At 35.9% G+C, this 12,394-nt stretch overlaps 1 protein-coding gene across 9 annotated transcripts in view; it reads right to left on the bottom strand.

The window, feature by feature from the left end:
• NCOA1 (nuclear receptor coactivator 1) overlaps positions 1-12,394 on the bottom strand; it is a 246,921-nt gene that overhangs the window by 131,840 nt on the left and 102,687 nt on the right. The window contains exon 1 of one of the 9 annotated variants that reach the window (XM_053587815.1): positions 9,112-9,132. The exons of the other annotated variants lie outside the window; for them this stretch is intronic. The gene's annotated coding sequence lies outside the window, so the exon portion shown is untranslated. Of the gene's footprint in view, positions 1-9,111; positions 9,133-12,394 lie in introns of those variants that run through there. 9 annotated transcript variants of the gene reach the window in all.

Below are 12,394 nucleotides of genomic sequence, written 5' to 3'. Positions count from 1 at the left end.
AAAAAAGAAAGAAAAAATTGGGAGATCCAATCCCACACACATTTTAAGGACTAAAAATGTTGATCCTGCAAAAAGACCTCTGCGTTTTGATAGATATGGAAACTTTAAGCCATCAGTTCTCAACCTGTGGGACATGACCCCGTTTTAACAATGAAAATACATTGAGGCATTAGGAAGGTTGAGAACCACTGCTTTAAGCAGAAACAAAGTACTTGTAGAATATAAAAGTCCCATTGGGATATTTCTGTACTTTCCTCCCAGTTTTGTTAAAATTGGGCCTAAAACTGCTTCAAAAAATAATAAATACATAAAAGGGGAACCTAAAATTGCTTTAAAAACAATAAAGTCTTTAAAATATACATAAAGAAAAAGTGATCAAATTACTTGAAAACATACGCTGTTAGTGTTGGAGATCATAATACTCATCTCTTAGCACTTGATAGAAGAACCAGACCCCTCTGAAAAAAAATCAGTAAAGACTTGGAAGATCTGAACAATACTATCAACCACCTTGATCTAACTGACAGTTTAGAATGCTACAACCCAACTGCAGAATATACATTCTTTTCAAATCCATGTGGTACCTTCAACTAATTTGAGAACACGCTGATATGTCAAAATAAATGTAAAAGGATCAAACCATTCAGAATGTGTAGAACACAACTGAAATAAATTAAAAATCATTAATAATAAGATATTGAGAAAAATCCCAAACTTCAAATGTTTAAAACTAACACATCTACATAGTCCATGGAGGAAAAAATAATTGAAAATATTTCAAATGGAATACAATGAAAGATATAAATAAAATACATGGAAAATACCTATAAAAATTTGTAGGAGAGGAGTTATAGGTTTAAGTGCTTATTTTAGGGGAAAATAGATTTCCTAAGGTTCTATCTTAAGAAGCTAAGGAAAAAAAGAGCAAAGAAAACCCAAAAGAACTACATTGAGGAAATAATATAAAAGCAAAAATCAATGTAAAGAATCAAACAATAGAGAAAATTAACAAAACACGAGTAGTTCCTTGAAAAGATTAACAAAACTTACAAATCCACAGTTAGAATGACTGTTGATATAAACTCACTTTTCCTGCAGCCTTGTCTGAAATCAACATGGCAGGCATCTTCCAGCCTTCAGCCACAAATGGTACTCATCTCCCACTGCCAGCTTGCTAATCTCCTGTACCAGACGGAGGTCAGACAACTGTGGGTTCCCAGGCTACAGGGTCCGCTGCCTGTTTTTGTATGACCTGAGAGCTAAGAATCACTTTTACACTTTCATATGGTTAAAAAGAATCAAAGGAACAGTATTTTGTAACACATGAAAAGTACATTGAAATTCAGTTTCGATGACCATAAACAAAGTTTTGTTGGAATACAGTCATGCTCATTTGTTTAATTATTATCTATGGCTGCTTTCACACTACCCCAGCTCAGCTGAGTACATGCTACATGGTCAGTAATGGCCACAGTAAATATTTACCATAAAAGTTTGCCAACCTCTGCTCTATACATACTCCGCCTTTCCTCTCCGTCATTCCATGCATCTACTTCAAGAGCTCAAAAATCTGCTTCCAAGAAATGTCATTTTTACATCCTTCAAAATATTCTGTTAAAATCCTCAATATTGATTTGTACAGCACTAAATACATTTCATGTGTTGTTTCCTCACCAACATATGAGAAAGGAATTGTACCTACCACTCATCAACAAGATTGGCATTTGAATAAATAAAGGGGTGAGAGCTAAGTAAACTACCCCTACCTCCTCTCACCAGAAGTCAAGACCAAAGGGACGGAGAAAGCAGGGCTGGGAGGGGAAGAGTCATACGATCAATACTCAATATACATAAATTTGAAACCGCAATTTTTTTTATTAAAGAGAAATACAGAAACTTGACCTACTTTCCAAAAACAAAGGTTTATTTCCTCTAATTATAAAAGAACTACTTGCTTTCTAAGGCAAGACTAAGAAATATAAAAATTTACAAACCATACCTTTCCCTTACATCTGTAGTCCTTGAATTTTTTTTTTTTTTTGAGTTAAGGGTCCATTTACACTTTTAAAAATTGAGGACTCAAAGAGGTTTCATTTATATGGGTTACCAATATTTATTATATTATAAATTAAAACTGAGAAATTTTTAGAATATTTAATAACCCTTTAACAGCCCCCTTTTTTTTTCTTCATGTAAATATATAGCATTGGAGAAGCTAATAACCAGGAATACAGTTGGGTACCACAGCATCCATTTGTGAGAAGGCATTTGTTTTATCTCTCATTCCTTTTACACTGCCAGTACAAATGTCTACAAATTATAAAAGGCAAACAACATCTTACCGTTATCAATAAAACATTTCTGATTTTATGGACCACACAAAGGAATTCTGGGGACCCTATTATGGACTGAATTGGGTTCTCTATGCCCCCAAAGTTAATGTGTGGAAGCTCTAACCTTTGAATTGACTGGAAATAGGGCTCTTATAGAGGTAACTGAGGTTAAATGAAACCATAAGGGTCAGGTCCTAACCCAAGAGGACTGGTGTCCGTGTCATATGAGGAAGAGGTACCAGGAGTATGCATGCACAGAGGAAAAGCCATGTGAAGATACAACAAGGCAGCCAACTACAAGCCAGGAAGAGAGGCTTCACCACAAACCAGTCCTAATGGCACCTTGATTGGGGTGTTTAGCTTCCAGAACTGTAAGAAAATAAATGTCTGTTGTTTAAGCCACCCAGTTGGTGGTGTTCTGTTATGGCAGCCTGAGCAGGCTAATATAGAACTTCACCCACCTCAGCAGTCCGCAGAACAAACGATGGGAATTTTGCCCTAGATAAATATTTCTTATTATCTGCTTCTTTGATCTGAAGGGAAAGGCAAAGATCCTTTCAAAAACAAAGACAGAGACCTAAAAGCCCGAAAAAGAAAATATGATGATATCAAGGAACACTATAAATCCCTTGATAAAAACAGAAAAGTAAAAAAGTTTAACAGTTCATCCATATAAACCAGGGTCTCTTACCAGTCTATACTTGGATCTCCCAAATCCCACATTACTTATATTCTGTTACAAAGTTTAAACCTCCCATCTTCATACCCTTAACTGTGCCATTTTTCTGAGTTTTCACCTCTAACTTCTTTTAGTCCTTTAACACTCATCACTTGTTCAACTCTATAGAATTTAGCATCTCAATGTCCTTCCAATGCCTGGTAAATGTAGACATACAGCTCAGTCTTTAGCCCTCTGCTCTTCTGTGCCCATGTCCACACACATGTGTACAACCACAAATACATATGTACATCCTCTCTTTCCTTGAAAAAGTACTAACGTTCTTCTCCACTGTCTCATTTTTTTTTAATTGTTAGGGATTCATTGAAGGTACAAAGAACCAGGTTGCATTAATTGCATTTGTTAGATAAGGACCCTCTTATAATTGTGTCCTGCCCCCAAAAGGTGTACCACATCTCATGTCATTAAAAAATCTATTGAGTAGAGGTGGCACCTGTGGCTCAAAGGAGTAGGCGCCCGCCCCGTATGCCAAAGGTGGCAGGTTCAAAGCCAGCGTGGGCCAAAAACTGCAAAAACAAACAAACAAAAAAAATCTATTGACTATCTTCTATATGACATCTCAAAAGATTCAATCTACTAAGAGACCTAGCCATAAAGCTATCTATAAAATCCAAAAACTATAAAGAAACAGTGTATTTTAAACATGTAAAAAATGAAAAAATTTTTAACAATGAAAAGCAATTCTATCATCATAGAAATATCCAAATTAATACCTCCAGAAAAATGAGCAAAGAATAAAAGCAAGTAATGCACAAAAGATGATGTGCACATATACAATAAAAATCAGAATGTATCCAACCTCTTCCCACCTTATGATGAATACTAATTTCTCATCCATCAGATTGATGAAAGATTAAAAATACTGACAAAAATACTGACAAAGAGGGAATATGCAATATCCCTCTTTGTTGTTAAGGATGTAAATTGGTACAGCCTTTCTGGAGTTACCAAAATAATTAAAATTTACAATCCACCTACCAAGAACATGTCTTCAGTAGATAATAAAAAATGCAAAGATGCAGTCATAAATGCAGGTTAGAAGTCATTAACTGGGGGAGGTTGTATTACCTCCCAGGAAACATGTAATGCCTGGAGACATTTTTGGTTGTCACAACTCAGGGTGGAGAGGTCTATACTAGTGTCCATTGGGTAGAGGACAGAGATGCTGCTGAAAATCCCACAACGCAGAGGACAGCCTCCACAACAAACGGACTGCCTGACCCAAAATGTCAATACTGCTGAGGCTGAGAAACAGAGATGTCAGAGTGTTTTGCCACTGTGGCTACCCTTGCTCCTCCCCAGAAAGGAAGAAAATTCTTTCTTAGGTCAAATACCTATATACTGACTGACTATATGGGATCACTGCGCATCCAATTTGCCTGACATATAGTCGACGCAGTCTTATTTCTCAGAAGTGGCTCAGAAATTTCCTCTCACACAGTTAACATGTCCAAACACATAGGGAACTAGAGGTGTCACCCTGTGAACATTACTTGACAGTCAGCTAACAGTGTAAGATAAAATGTTAGGTTTGGGGAAATGAGACAAAGATCTGTACTAATTTCTAACACAATCTCCTAGGATACAGGAAGACAACAAATTGGACTTATAGGGAATGCAAATTCATGAGCTCTGCTTAGAAATCTGCCTAAATCCACATGTACACGAAAAATGAAATATGAATCTCTAGACAATATCTATTCCAGAGTTCCATGGTTCAAGTATTTAAAGAGGGAAAATGATAAAAGCAAGAGATTTTTAAATACACAAGATATATATTAAGGGGACAAAGAAACCTTCTGGAAAGATAAGAACTGAAATGCCATTATTACAATTTTCTAGATGTTTCAAGAAGACAAGGCCATATTTTAAATGCCATATTTCAGGAAAGGGGATAGGTGTATAAGGGAACTTCCTCCTTCCCCCACGAGACTATGGGAATCACAGTAACAACTCGTCACCTTATGATGAAAGCATGGTAGACAAAAGAGATAGAAATCAGATATACTCCAAAGACAAGGTAAGGAAAAATTTCTAGCTTAGTTAACAATAAGAAAGATGATCATCAATCCAAAGTTCAAATACCCTGTTATCATCTCTTACCACTAATCCAGAGAGGTATGTCCCCTAACGAGCCTAAATTCCATTACATACGTGAGACTCTTACATGAATATGTGTAGACAGGTCTTGCATATCCCAAATGTTTCCAAATAGCATTCTTTATAGGTAAAGCAAAAATACTTCATTCAATGAAATCCTAGTGTGAATCATTCTTCAAAAATTAATCCCATCTTGGCTCGATGCCCATAGCTCACTGAGTAAGGTGCTGGCCACATACACCGAGGTTGGCAGATTCAAGCCCAGCCCAGGCCTGCTAAAATAATAATGACAAATGAAACCAAAAAATAGACAAGCATTGTGGCAGGTGTCTGTAGTCCCAGCTACTTGGGAGGCTGAGGCAAAAGAATCGCTTAAGCACAAGAGTTTGAAGTTGCTGTGAGCTGTGACGCCATAGCACTCTACCAAGGGCGACACAGTGAGACTATCTCAAAAAAAAAAAAAAAAATCAATCCTATCTTAACATCTTTCATATAAAATCATATTTTTATATATGTGAAGCAAGTGAATTTATAAAACACTTTAAAAACATAACAAAAATAACAATTACATTTGCCCATAGTGTTTTCCACATTCCCAGACAGTCTCATAATATTGAACAGTTAATAGTAACTTGAGGGCGGCGCCTATGGCTCAGTGAGTAGAGCGCTGGCCCCATATGCCGAGGGTGGCGGGTTCAAACCCAGCCCCGGCCAAACTGCAACAAAAAAAAAATAGCCGGGCATGGTGGCGGGCGCCTGTAGTCCCAGCTGCTCGGGAGGCTGAGGCAAGAGAATCGTGTAAGCCCAAGAGTTAGAGGTTGCTGTGAGCCTTGTGACGTCATAGCACTCTACCCGAGGGTGGTACAGTGAGACTCTGTCTCTACAAAAAAAAAAAAAAAAAAAAGTAACTTGAACATAACATTTGTTGTATTAGCTAAACAAGCCTATTTATATAAATTTGGCCATAGCCATGAAAATAGAAACCCACAATTATTGCCAGTTTATTACAGTAGGATGAACTGAGTTTCCCCAAAGGCTTTTCTTTGGGCAGACTTTGATCTTTCTTTCTTTTTTTTTTTTTAACTTTGATCTTTCTGATAAGGAATTTAAGGAATTTTGTAGAATTTTACCTGAAAAAACTAGAAAGAATTTTGTAGAGCAGGTGTAAAGAAGCAACACTGAGGACGCTAAAGATGCTAAAGGGCAGGTTGTTTTGGGGAGAGGTCAGGAACAGATAGAATGTGGCAGCTTAAAAAAAAGGAACAGGAAAGTCTAAGAACGAACAAAGATTTAAAGGCAATTTATAGGCATTAACTCTTATTGGATCTTATGTAGTTAGTATAAACTATACCTCTAATCTCAAAAAACTTTTAGTAATGGTCCCTATCATTTATTACCAAATATATATTTTTTATGTTTTTTGCTTGTTTTCTTGCATGTAAGATGTCTTAAAGAGAACTTCAAGGTAAGAGAATGGTAGTCTCAAGATCAGTACCAAGTTGTCCCCCTATACACCAAATAAATGTGAAAATATACAGGTGGTTAAATTGAATTAGAGTATTCAATCTTGTACTGAGAAAGAACATATTTCTTCAAGTTAACTAACCACTTAGTTCACTAGTTAACTCAAGGTCAGCTCCAGGTCTGGACTCCTTTGATCCACTAACTTTGTTCTATGCTGAGTTTACAGGCTCTATGCCCAATCTTTGGTACACTGCCTTTCTTGTGAGAAGAGCTGGTTAGTCAGATAAAGGTAATCAAGAGAATATGACTGAATCAATGAAAATGCATCATTACTGCTACTGGTATGTGTCCTAAAATTTTGAGGCTAAGGCTATCTCAGTTTATGGAAAAAGGTCAACAAACCTTAACAATTTAGAAAATTATTCTTTTTCAGTTTCACATAAGCTATGTCAAGAATGTTCACACAATTAATTTTAAGTCTAAGGCAAACCCAAGAAATACTTTCCAAGAATAACCTAAAGACTACATTCATAAAAGAATTACACAATTATCTTGTTTTAATGATGCCTAAATTGAAGCAATTAAAGAATTATCAGGGGAGAGAATCTATGAAAGCTTCTGTTAATTGTTGACCATAGTAGAAACGCTTAAAAAATCATGTGTTTTGTTTAAATTCCTCACATGTTAAAATATAACAAAAGTAATAATGGTAACATAAGTAGTAAGTAACATCAAATTCCTAATCATAAATGAAAAGACAGTATAAAATGTCTGTTCTTTCCTATTTAACCATCTGGAACATATTACAAACTCCCTGAAAACAAGAAAAATCTGCAAGTATAATTACACTCTGGGACTATTAGCATGACATGCTTCAATAAATAGTCCTAATGGGAACTGCTGATATAATAACTGGCACTAAAACTGACGAATTTTCATTGTTTGGCTATTTGGTCTTTGTGACTAAATATCCAAGAAAACCAATAAATTGTTTATTGAAGACAGGAGGGAAAACAACTCCCCCATCAAGGGCACAGTACAGCAGGTTACAGAGCTAGACGGGAAGGAACGAGCACAGAGGTGCAAAGGCCTGAATTCAAGTCATATTATCTTTCCCTCTCTTTCTTCCTTCTCTCTTCTCATAACAAAAATCATGCATTTTGTTTAAATTCCTCACATGCTAAAATATAACAAAAGCAAAGAAAAACAACACTCAAAATTTACTCCACTTTTGGTGGTTCTGGAGAGTCAATACACATCTACTTAATTGATAGGAAAGGCGAAGCAAGTGAAGAGCTTCTTCTGCTAGGATTTTTAGGAAGGTAGCTACAGAGGCAAGAGGATTGCTGCAATAGTCCCATCCAAACATCATGAGAGTTGGACTAAGTAGCAACAGTTGGAGTAAATGAGACAGTAGGCTAATTCAATAAGAGCTGGAGTGAAAAGACAGGCCAAATTGTATGTCTGCATGCTTACTATATAGTAAATAAAAAGGAATGAAATTAAAATCACCCATATCTATACAATTTATAATTAAAGTGAGTATCTGTATATACATTCTTCTATACATATCAATGTGTATATATAATAGCTTTGTTTTTAATGATTATGGAATCATAGTATATATAATGTTTAAGAGCATCCTTTTTTACTAAATGTATATATGTAACTCCTCATGTCATTAAATCTTGTAGGGCATAGTTTTTATTGCCTGTAAAATATTTTTCTGTGTGTGCATATCAGTTTTAAGGAATGCAGTGGTATAAGACTTAGATTATTTTCAAATGTTTTTGCTATTAAAAAAATACAGGTACAATTATGAGACATCTTCTGGCTAAAACTTTGCTTATATTTAGGATTATATTCTCTGAATAAACCCCTACAAACACCAAGGTTCTTGGCATGGAGGATTCATTGATGCCACTTAGCCAAGCCTGGGCTTACAGAACCTAACAGATGTCTGAGGGAGAGGCTAATGAATTCAGTTATGTACATGTTAATCACGTGGTGGCAACAGGACATGTACCTACTTGTAGTGGCAAGTAGGAATGTACAGCTTACTTTCAAAAAGTACAATTCAAAGGTTTCTGAAGTCACTAATATAATTGATAATAATGGAGTGTATAAGATAACCGAGAGAGTATGAGGTAAGGAGAATGGATTACTATGGAAACATGTAAGGAAATATTTAAGGAGAGGGGCCATTAAAGTTGGAAAAACAAGTAAAAAAAGAGAAAAAATGGATAAAGGTAAAAAAAAAGACAGCAAGGAAGGTTGGAGGCACTATGATGTCCAGTTTCAAGAAGTACTTTTGAACTTGCCTAAATAGTCACAACAAACTCTCAGAAAAAAGTGTCCAGAGGTAGTAAAGAATCCTTGTTAAAATTTAAATCCCAGTGAGGCATGAATGCTTTTCCCAAAGGCACCTGGAATTCAACATACCCCAACACCATCACAATCACTCAAGCTACTCACTTTTATGTTCAGTGTTTCCACTGTCCTCCCCAACTTCACATCATAAAGATCCAACAGCAAGTATCCGATGACAAGTCTGTGGAACAACATTATAAAGTTTCCTTTCATGAGGGGTGGACCTGTCTAATACTGTGTATCTCCGTTCAAGGTGTTGGCTAGTGCTAGTATAGTAAGACTTGTCATCACAGTAAACATGTCTATGTTCACAATTCAACCTCATTTTACAGACTTTCCTAAGTATCCTTTTCAAAATCAATTTTCTTTTTCTTTTTTTACAAATCTGATTTTATTTTTTCCCTTCCTTTTCTATCCTCTAAACCTTCAGGGATTAAGAACTACAGTCTCTCAACAACTGTTTTCCATTGTTTACAAATAATTATTCCATGTCCCCCAATTCTACTCAGGGACTGCTCATACAAAAAAAAAGAAAAATCACAGTACGTATGGGTGGGGCTCAACAAGTTGAGTTGTAAGAGATCTAAAGTACATTCTTACATCAAGTCACATTCATCTGGCTGCCAGAACATGCAGAGCTACCGCTTGCTTTGGGAGTAGGTTTAAAGACCAATTCATTCATTATTCCTATAATCCCTAATATCATTTTATCTATTATGACTACCTATTTAAACATCATTTTCTTTCTCTTGGAACTACATTCCTCCCTTTCCAAGAAATTCTTTATTCATTCTCTCTTTTACTTATCCCAGATTAGCCAAAAGCAGTGGCCTTTCCTTTGCATATCTTTACATTATTTTATTGGGAAGGGGCACTAGAGAAAGGTGGAAAGAAGTCTCAACTCCTATAGACACAATCTTGTGATGAATATCACATCCATACAAGAGGAACAAACTCTACTAAAATAAAACTATGTACCATGGATAAACCACTCAACAAGTAATTTTTTATCACATGTGAAAAAGGACAATGAGAGAAAGAGAAATATGCAAACAGCAGACATGGCACATAGTAATGTTCACCCCAATGCACAAATCACTGTTTCTATCCTCTGAAGATTATTATTATTGTTCCTTTGTTCCTATCCTCCTCTCTCCTGGAAGTTTAACCTAACGTGACAGTAGTACCAAATAATAAGCACGAAGACTCCAAAAAGTGCTATTTGACAGAAAATTCAATGTTCTATACAAACAGTACCATTTCATTTTTTAAAACGGTCTGCTTTAGTAAGCCTAAACCTAAAAGTAGGCTCTTAATACTCCAAAACTGACCTGATAAAAGCACACTTTCCTAGTATTCTTGATATTTTCATTAATGTTGAATGAATGGAACATCTTCATAGTAGCAACAAATTTCTATTGCTTTGCCTCCCACCTGGACTTAGTACTCTAACCCCTCCCCTTGTCCTCCTCCCTCCGGAAAGCCCATTCTTATCTACAACAGTTTAGCTGAGTAAACCTTCAATATGCCCTCATAGCACCCTAAGCTTACCCAATTACAGCATCTAGGAAAGTAATTGTCTATATACGTATCTGGATAAATAGATAAGTGCACTGTAAGCTTCTTGAAAGCAGAAGACTATGTCTCACTTCCATGGTTTTATCTCCAAAGCCTAGAACAGTGCTTGGTACTAAGCAGATTCTCAATAGAGATGGCACGGACTGGCCCCCACCAGCACCATCAACCATCACCTATCAATTGCTCCACTAATACCATCAGAGACTAAGGCTTACTACAATCTCCTGTATGGAGAAGCCATACATATGAAGCCAATATAACTTCCTTAGAGGATACCTTGAGTCCTGATACTGACCATCTATTGTGTACCAAGCTATATATTACAGGTTCTATTTAATCTTATTCTTTAAAAATCCTCTAAAGTAAAATAATTATTATCCTTTATCAATAAAAGAATCAGAGCTTGGAAAAGATAAATTACTTTCTCATGGCTACACAGTAAGTCTTTGAGGAAAGACTTCTCAAAAAATAGTAAAAGGTAAGATAAATAAAAAAACATAAATTAATAAAAAAGAAAACAAACACACAATAAAGAGAATGATGGAACCAATAGTTGATTTGTTTTAGTTTTAGTTTTTGTTTTGAGATAGGAGGCTTGCCATGTTGTCCAGGCTAGAATATAGTAGCGATTCACAGGTGCAATTGTAGTGCACTGTAACCTTGAACTCCTGGTTTTAAGAGATCCTCTTGTTTCAGCCTTCAGGCATACTTGTCTCATGACTACAGGCATACTTCATCATATCCAGCTTAGTTCTTCGAAATGACTAATAAAATATCTCCAATGAGGTCAAAAAAGAAAATTATATAATTTAATTACAGATGAAAAGAAGAACTTAATAATAGATACAGCAACAATCTTTTAAAATTTTTAATAAAAAATCTAAAAGGCAGCCCCCAAGTTACCAACATCCAACTTATGTACAACTTGCACCTGCAAACAGAGGCAATTATAGTAAGTAATTACAGGTAATAGGTAAACGTACCCATTCCAACTTACGGGCAAATTTAACTTAAGAACAAACCTTCAGAACCTATCTTATTCATAACCCCGGGACTGCCTATACTAATAGATTTGAAAACCTAAATAGATAACTTCAATTAAAAAAATATGTAGCATGACTAAAACTAACCCAGGACATGTTGACATAAACATAAGGTTGAATAAATTTTTAAAAATAGTGGAGAAGAAACAAATCTTTCTTACAGAAGAATTACAAATAACATGAAGTAGAACTTAATTCCCACGCCCTCATCCTTGAGGATGGGCTTAAAAACGTGCTTGTATACAGTTAGGTAGGGAAAGGGAAAAATAGTGACCTCATTCTGGAGAAAGATGGCAACCTCTATTCCACCAAGTGATGAAGGTTAATTTAACACCATTGGTGATGTAGTAGGTATTGTGTAGCCTCTGAATGTAATGAGAAGGGCACTTCCTCTCTGCAGTATTCTTCCCATAACCCCAGTCTAACTGTAAGAAAAGCATCAGACAAACCCAGTACACTTTAAGGTGTACCGGTGTATTTGGCCAGTACCCCTTAAGATTGTCAGGGTCACAAAAATGAGGAGAAACAGAAAATCTCATAGACCAGAGGGACTAGATACAAACGACAATTAAACACAATGTGATACTCTGGGTCAAACCCTTGATGGAAAGAGGATATAAATGAAAAAAACTTTTGAAATCTCAATAAGGTCTGAAGTTTAGTGAGTCAAAGTCCATTTCTTAGTTTTAACAAATGTGCCGTGGTAATATAAAATGTTAATAATGGGGGGAATTAAGGTGAGGAGCATATAGGAACTCAATATGCTG

This window comes from Nycticebus coucang, chromosome 4 (genome assembly GCF_027406575.1).
Source record: "Nycticebus coucang isolate mNycCou1 chromosome 4, mNycCou1.pri, whole genome shotgun sequence".
In the NCBI taxonomy this organism is placed as follows: Eukaryota; Metazoa; Chordata; class Mammalia; order Primates; family Lorisidae; genus Nycticebus; species Nycticebus coucang.
The sequence above is the reverse complement of the archived record's forward strand: the minus strand, read 5'-3'. Positions and strand labels throughout refer to the sequence as shown.